The following is an 8,129-nucleotide window of genomic DNA, read 5'->3' on the forward strand; positions in this document are numbered from 1 at the left end:
CTGGAAGCTCTCTTCACACTTATCAGTCCAGTTGAACCTCTGCTATTTCCGGGTTAGATTGGTGAGCAGAGTGGCTATCTTAGAAAAGCCTTCTAGAAACCTCCAATAATAACCTGCTAATCCCAGAAAGCTTCTTACCTCTGATGCATTCTTTGGTCTTGGCCAATCCCTCACAGCCTTTACCTTAGATGGGTCTACTGTAACTCTGTCCTTGGATACAATGTGCCCGAGGAATGTGACTTACGAAAGCCAAAATTCACACTTCTTGAACTTGGCGTAGAGTTGATGCTCGTTTAGTCGCAACAAAACCAAACTTAAATGATCCTCGTGCTTGTTTGCATCCTTTGAGTACACCAAGATATCGTCGATGAACACTACAACGAATTTATCCAAGTAGTCCTTAAAGACCCTATTCATTAAATCCATAAATGCGGCTGGAGCATTGGTAAGACCGAAAGACATAACTAAAAATTCGTAATGCCCATAATGAGTTCTAAAGGCTGTCTTGGGAATATTCTCTTCCCGTACCTTGAGCTAATGATACCCAGACCATAAATCGATCTTTGAGAACACAGTTGCTCCTCGAAGTTGATCAAACAAGTCGTCAATCCGGGGTAGTGGGTACTTATTCTTAATCGTTACCTTATTCAGCTTGCAGTAATCTATGCACATCCTCATGCTTCTGTCCTTTTTCTTCACAAATAAGACCGGTGCTCCCCATGGCGAATGACTTGGTCTAATGAAACCCAAGTCTAGGAGTTATTGTAGCTGCATTTTTAACTCCTTGAGTTCGGTAGGTGCCATCCGGTATGGTGCCTTTGAGATAGGCTCGATGCCCGGTACTAATTTGATTGTGAAGTCAATTTCCCGAGTCGGCGGCAACCCTGGTAAGTCATCGGGAAATACTTCTGGGAATTCTCTTACAATGCGGACGTCTCCAACCTTAAGTGGTGTTTCCTTTACCACATCTGTGATGCTGGCTAAGAATGCTTGATGTAACGCTCTACTACCTTAAAGCCATTACTAAGTGAGTTTAAAATGTGAAATTAACTCGTTAAACGAGGTTTTTAGAACAAAAGTGTGACTAAGCAAAAGTCAAGGCTGTAATCTTTGAAAATACTCTATTTCATTGAAAATATCAAGTGTCTAACATTTGGGATCCCAAAACACAGTTTATAAAATATTTACAACTCAAAGAGAGTTTACAGATAATTAACCAACAAAATTATAGTTTAATACAACCATTTCTCAAAATGCCCCCAACCAAAGCAGTCGGGCAGGCCAAACATGTACGCGCCGCTTCATGCTCTCCGTACTCATGGCTGGTTGACTTTCTCTTTGCCCTTACCTGCAACACAGAGCACCTGTGAGCCGAAGCCCAGCAAGAAAACTCATACATCACATAACATATGCATATTATATAACCAACGTATCAGATAATCCACAGATAAACAAATAGTCCGTCAGACTAAACAAATACGGCCATGCCGTCCCAGAAGCATTACCAAAGCCTGGGGTCTCGGTTCTCACCATAAGGATATCCCATGTATCCATCGGGGTCTCACCCTAACCATAAACACTCCATGTCCTAAGTGTTATTCCTGGCCCCACTGCCGTTCTCAGCCCTTCGTCGTTCTCGGCTCCTTGTCGTTCCCGACTCCTTTGCCGTTCATTATACTATAATCACATATAGCATAACTCAAACAACATTCAAGCATATAATAACTCAATCAAGGCTATACCCTAACATGTAATACAATCTGGGGCCGTGCCCTGCAACAACACTATGGGCCCATGCCCTGCTCTACGGGTACTACAGTTTTCTTACCTGTATCCCGAGCTTCACAATGCACCAAAATCATGAGCACGGTCCTCTATCCTGAGGCTCTCCGAAAACCTAGTCACAACACATATAAAACACCCTTTAATGCTAACCAATCCAAAAACCATTTCCCGAGACCAATCCCACACTCTCAGGACCTCCAATTTCCCAAAACAATACAACGGAAACATCCCCCGAGCCCCTGGAACAAATACCCAAAATTGCAAAATTTCACTGCCCAGAAAATAGCCTAGCGCCGCGGCATTACACTTCAAGGGCCGCGGCACCCAGATTGTTCCCCAGCTCCTGATGCAGCCTTGCACCGCGGCGCCAAAGAACAGGGCCGCGGCGCCCCTTCGCGAGCCCAGAATTTTGGGTTTTCCCCTGCATTTTCCTCGAGCCAAAACACCTCCAATCCACCAAACACAAACCTAAACTCCAAAATCAATTTAAAACCCCAAATGAACCATTTGACAACCTATAAACATTAATAACAAGGTCAAACATTGTAATGCCCCGGATTCCCTATTATGGTTAATGGCTGGATTAGTAGGCCGGGAGGGCCATAACTGCTTAATTATGCCATTTAAATGTGTTTATGCATGTTTATGAGAATTATATTATCATATGATGTTAAATGCATGCATGTGAGTCCACATTTGTTTACAGGGGTATTCTGGTAATTTGGCCCGTTGAGGGTATAATTGAATATTTGTTTGTATGATAATGATATATTGTGAGACCACATTATAATGTGGATTGGTTCGAGTATTTCGACATGAGACGATCTTTAAGCGTGATTATCGGTTTGGTCATAACAGGCTTGAGCTCGGGGCTCGGGGTGAGTCTCGGGGTGATATTAAAGGTTATAGCGTTACCGGGGATTTTAGGGTAATGGGTTATGAAATATTGATGTTTGAGGATATTGAGATTAGCGGGAATTGGGAAGCGTTAATTATAATTAACGGGTTAAGCTAGAAGTACCAATTTTTCCCTAGAGTAGCTTAAAAGGCTTTGGATGGTATAAGGGCATTTTGGTCATTTTAGGGGTGGATATACTTGTTTTAAATGGCTGAAGGCTGCAGAATAAAACAGAACAAAACAGAGGCTCTATCTTCTCTTCCCGTACCTTCCCATAGCTTCATCTTCTCCATTGCCTTCTTTGAGAGTTTTGTGTTCTTGGTGGTAATTTAAGCTAGAGGAACTTAAGGCTGGGTTGGAGCACTTGTGTTAGCCTGTGAGGGAGGCTTAAAGCTAGTCTCAAGGTGAGTTTTGGCCATTAATTTCAGCTGATGCTCTGTTTTGCTTATGGTTTTTGGTTCATGGATTTTGATGTGGGGAGTGAGGATTAAAGGGAGTTTTTATAATGTTTTGATTGGGGTTTAGTGTGAGTGAGCTAAGGTTGTTATTTGGGGGTTTAATTACATGTTTGGAGGAGGCTTTATGATGGTTTGAGAGGCTGGTTTGAGAGAAAAACGCACAGGGGGAAAATCTGGTTTGTGCGTGGGCTAGTTGCTGAGCTGGGCTGGGTGCCGCGGCACAGCTTTTGCGTGCCGCGGCCCATGCGCGTCTGGCAGATGGGGGCCTCTTTGTTTGGGGGCGTGCCGCGGCACAGCTTTTGGGGGCTGCGGCCCATAAGGCCAAATTTTCTAAAAAGTGGTTTTTAGCTTAGGGACTCAAACCATAGGCCTCGGGGTTGAACCTAGTACCCGATTGGGTAGTGTATGAGGTCTCGGGGGCTGGGATTTGGTTTGGGAACCCTCAGTTATCATTTTTATTGATGAATCCTATATTTTGGTTATGACCAGGTGACCGTCGAGGAATTTAAAGGTTGATCGTTCTCAGGGGTCGTTCATATAATTATTCTCACTCGAACCAGAGGTAAGAAAACAGTGTAAGAATATAGTTGCACCCTGTATAGATATATGGCATGTTTGGTTTGATATTTGAGGCATGCTGGTTGATATATGTGGACATGGATTGCATATTAAATGCTATTGAACACTGATTACCTGCTTGATACACTGACTAGTCAGGGACCGACTCTAAAGTCGAGAATCACGCATTGAATGGCTCTATAGCATTAATGCCAGACCGACCCTAGGGTCGAGAAACTTACAAGCGCTTGCCTGGTCTACGACCAGATGATTATAGCCAAGGTATATGACCCCGGTGACTGTCTGTCACAAGGCTGAGGGAGGTTGTCCATAGTTTCGACTCTAGAGTCGTGAGGAAGGTTATGTTGGTGACCAATCACCATGCACCTGTCCTGATCAAGCTTATGAAAGAAATCACCTATCAGTTAAGCCCTGGTGACCCTATCGTCACATGGCTAGAGGGAGCGATGCTCATTACTGTGACTTTTGGCTATTGTCACCTATTTGTGGGACTGATAGTCCTGAGTGGTTATTATGAGTGTTGTTGATATTATATCATGTTTTATTATGTTTTCTTGCTGAGCCTTGGCTCATGGGTGCTTTGTGGTGCAGGTAAAGGAAAGGAAAAGCTTGGCCAGCCTTGAGTGGAGAGCTTGGGCGATGTAATGTACATACAGGGCCGCTTGACTGCCACGGTCAAGGAGTTCTCAGAGGGACTAGGGGTTTACCCTATTTTTGCCGCTTAGGCCGGCGGGGATTGTATATTTGGAACTGTAGCAACTCTTTTGTAATACAAACTACTTGTAAACATTTTAAAAAGGCTCATGAGCAGTTTATTTACTTAATGAAAAGTGCCCTTTTCTTTTTACTGATTTTACACCTTAACCTGTTAATGACACTTAGATCACGTTTTTAACCAAAGGACTCGGGTAGCGAGTCAAATTTCTGGTTCACCGTTCTCCGTAACTGTTCTGGGGTAGCCAGGGCGTTACAAACATACAATCACACCCATAATCCACACTTTGGTTTCAGATTTCAGAAACTTAAACCATAGCTTTTAAAACTTAAACCACGGCTTGAAAATTGTAAACCATGCTTCCAAATTCTTAAACCACATCAGATACAAAAATTAAAAGATGCTTAGGACCCTTACCTCAGACAATAATTCAGCTTGAACTTCCTCCAATCCCAGCTTTAAACCAATTCCTCTTGACCACCAAGCTGAATTCCATACAAAGCCAGCCATAGCTGTCTTTAAACTTCCATACTTACTTTCTAGAAATCAAGCTTAAAACTTAAGCAAAACAGGGGATAAACTCTTACCTCTAAACAATCTTGGTTATGATCAACTTTAATTGCCTCAAACTACTTGATTCTCCTCCTAGGTCTCCCAATTTCAGCTCTCTTCTCCTTTTCCTTTCCTTCTAGTTTTTTCTTCCAATTTTCAGCATAAACAAGATATGCCCAAGTGTTAACACGTAAATCCTCTTTCCCCTCAGCTAGAGGTTTCTATATCCCTGCTAAAAGACTATTTCACCCCTCCATGCAATTCCTTTCCTAACTAAACCTCAAGGGTATTTTTGCCATTTCACCTTTCTTGCAAATCTACCACTTTTCTCACCTAAAGTAACTATCTCAGCGGTTACCAATGGTCACTCAAGTTACTAGACTACCATTAACCATTAATTCTCAAACTCAATTTATAAAATTCCCAAAATACCCCTAGGCTCCTCCCGAGCCGGGTATTTAATCCTGTTGTGACTTTTAAACTAATTAGCTCCATAGGACCGTCTCGGCTCGTGCATCACAATAATATCACCACTCACACGTGGTGTTAATCATACAACATAATTATTACATTTATGCCCTCAGCAGGCTAAGATTACCAATTTACCCCTAACAAACAAACGGGGCCCACATGCATATTTATTCCACCTAAACATGCATTCTAATCACACATTCATTTAAATTCATATATTAACATGTTAATTCACTTATTGCCCTCCAGGCACGCTAATCAAGGTCCTAAACCTTATTAGCAAATTGGGGTATTAAACTTGACATCCTTTTTCTATCATCCTTTGAGCTTTGAGAGATGATATTAGCGGTGTGCGTAGTCCTGAAACTTGTCCCATGAAGCATAGTCTCTGGCCGTCAGGAGTCTCGAACGTCACTTTCTTGCGTTTGCAGTCGATGGTTGCGCCATGCCTTGCTAACCAGCCTATGCCTAGTATCACGTCAAAGTCTTTAATCTCTAGTTCTATCAGGTCTCCGTCTAGTTATATGTTCTCAATCTTGATCGATATGCCTCGTACTATCCGTGATGATAGAACTACTTTTCCCAAAGGAAACTCTGTTACAAACCTAGTTCTAAATCTTTCACAAGGTTTGTCTAGTTTTTCTATCTTCGGAGAGACATCTCAGCAGAGTTCTAACAATTGAGAAAAACATGTTAGAACTTTACCCTAATAGGCTCTAAGGCAAAAACTTAATCTAAACAAACATAACTCGGACCACTTTATTGCTAGCATCAACTTCTCCTTAGGTTAAGGCAAATACCCTGGCAAGAACCATCTTGTCTTCCTTTTTCCCCTCTGACTTGAGCTAGGGACAGTCTCTCTTCCAGTGTCCTTCTTGACCACAGTTGTAACATCCCTTGGTGTTTGCCCGGCATTCACCAAGATGTTTCTTCTGGCACTTAGCACATTGCGGGTATTCTACATAACCCGGCCTATTACCTCCATTATTCATCCATGCCCTTTTATTGCTATCGGACTGCTTATTGTTAGGATGCCTTCTTTTCTGACCGTTATTGTTGTTGTTGGACTGATTGCTGTTGTTGTTGTGGTTGTTGTTCTGACTAGTCTGAGGTTGACTCTGCTGTCTAGGCTCAGGCTTACTGGTTTCTTCTTTACTAACATTTGCCTGAAGCCTTTCTACTTCAATTTCCGTTTCTAGAACATCGACATAGGTAGTATTTCCCGGGTTTGCTAGCTTAACCCCTAGCTCAATCTTCGGTTAAAGTCCTCTAACGAACTTGGTCACCCTCAAAAAGTCAGTTGGAACCATATCTGATGTGAACTTAGCTAATCGGTCGAACTGCCGAGCATATTCTGCCACTGATAAACTCCCTTGCTTCAGGCCAGCAAACTCCTCGAGTCTTGAAGCGATGACTGCCGAATTGTAGTACTTTTTGTGGAACAACTCCACAAATCGGGTCCAAGTCATGGTGGCAACATCATGAGTTTGCTGAATTAAGTCCCACCATATTCTAGCATCTTTCTTGAGCAGAGACGAAACACAGGATATGTGGTCCGCGATTCCGAGATTCATGTGTGTCAGGATTGGCTCCACATTTCTGAGCCATTCTTCCACCACGAAGGGGTCTGTAATGCCTTCAAAGTTTGGAGCGTGTTGCTTACGAAACCGCTCATAAACTGGCTCCATGTGCTGAGCTAGATATGGCGCATAGTTCGCCACTAGCCATTCCCCATATGGACCAACTTGTTAGGGTGCTGGGGCCATTTGCTGAGGCTGTGGTGGAGGCGGAGGCTGACTCTGAGGCTGAGCCTGTTGTCGCTGTTGCTGCAGTAACTCCTCACTTGCTGTCGCAGTCTGGCAATTTCTGCAGTGTTATCAACCGGCGGCGGTGGCGGCGCATTTTGGTTAGCAGTAGCACGTACTCCCCTTCTGTGAACTGGAGGGGCTTCATTGCTTATAGGAGAAGCGTTGGAGGCATTTCCATTGGTGCGAGAAGACCTTCGGAGCGACATCTCAGCAGAGTTCTAACAGTTGAGAAAAACATGTTAGAACTTTACCCTAATAATATCTAAGGCAAAAACTTAATCTAAACAAACATAACTCGGACCTATTAATTATGAATTCTTATGAAAATTATATAAGTCTTCTTTATTATTAGAGTAGGTTTCTATACTTAGAAAAATAGGCCATCTTTATTATTTTCTAGGTCTATTTCTAATCATCCTATATGACTTAATTCTCGGGCTTGAGACTCGTCGTTGTTCCAAAGTTAACCATATTGAGGGAGGGCTGAGATTAGTAAAATCGTTCCCACTATTAGGCCCCCTAACTCTCAATATGGAACCCGGTCCATTGATTTATATCCACCCTCATTGAACTTAGTCATTATTTATTAGATTTATTATTTATTATGATTGCAAAAGAAAATCAAACTCATACATGTTAATAAAATAACAATGATATTTATTTGGAATTTTTTTTCTTCACTATTTGCAATCATAAATGCAAATAAATAAAATATACAAGGAAACTAATCTATTCTAAAAATTGGGATCTTCTACATCTGATCCTTCATCTAACATATCGTCATCTATTTCTTCATAGTCATCATTGTCTTGTGCCTCAAAATGCCCTCGAGGAAGATTCTTAAAATTTCTATGCTTTTGCTC

Source organism: Humulus lupulus, chromosome 6 (genome assembly GCF_963169125.1).
Source record: "Humulus lupulus chromosome 6, drHumLupu1.1, whole genome shotgun sequence".
NCBI classification, from domain to species: Eukaryota; Viridiplantae; Streptophyta; class Magnoliopsida; order Rosales; family Cannabaceae; genus Humulus; species Humulus lupulus.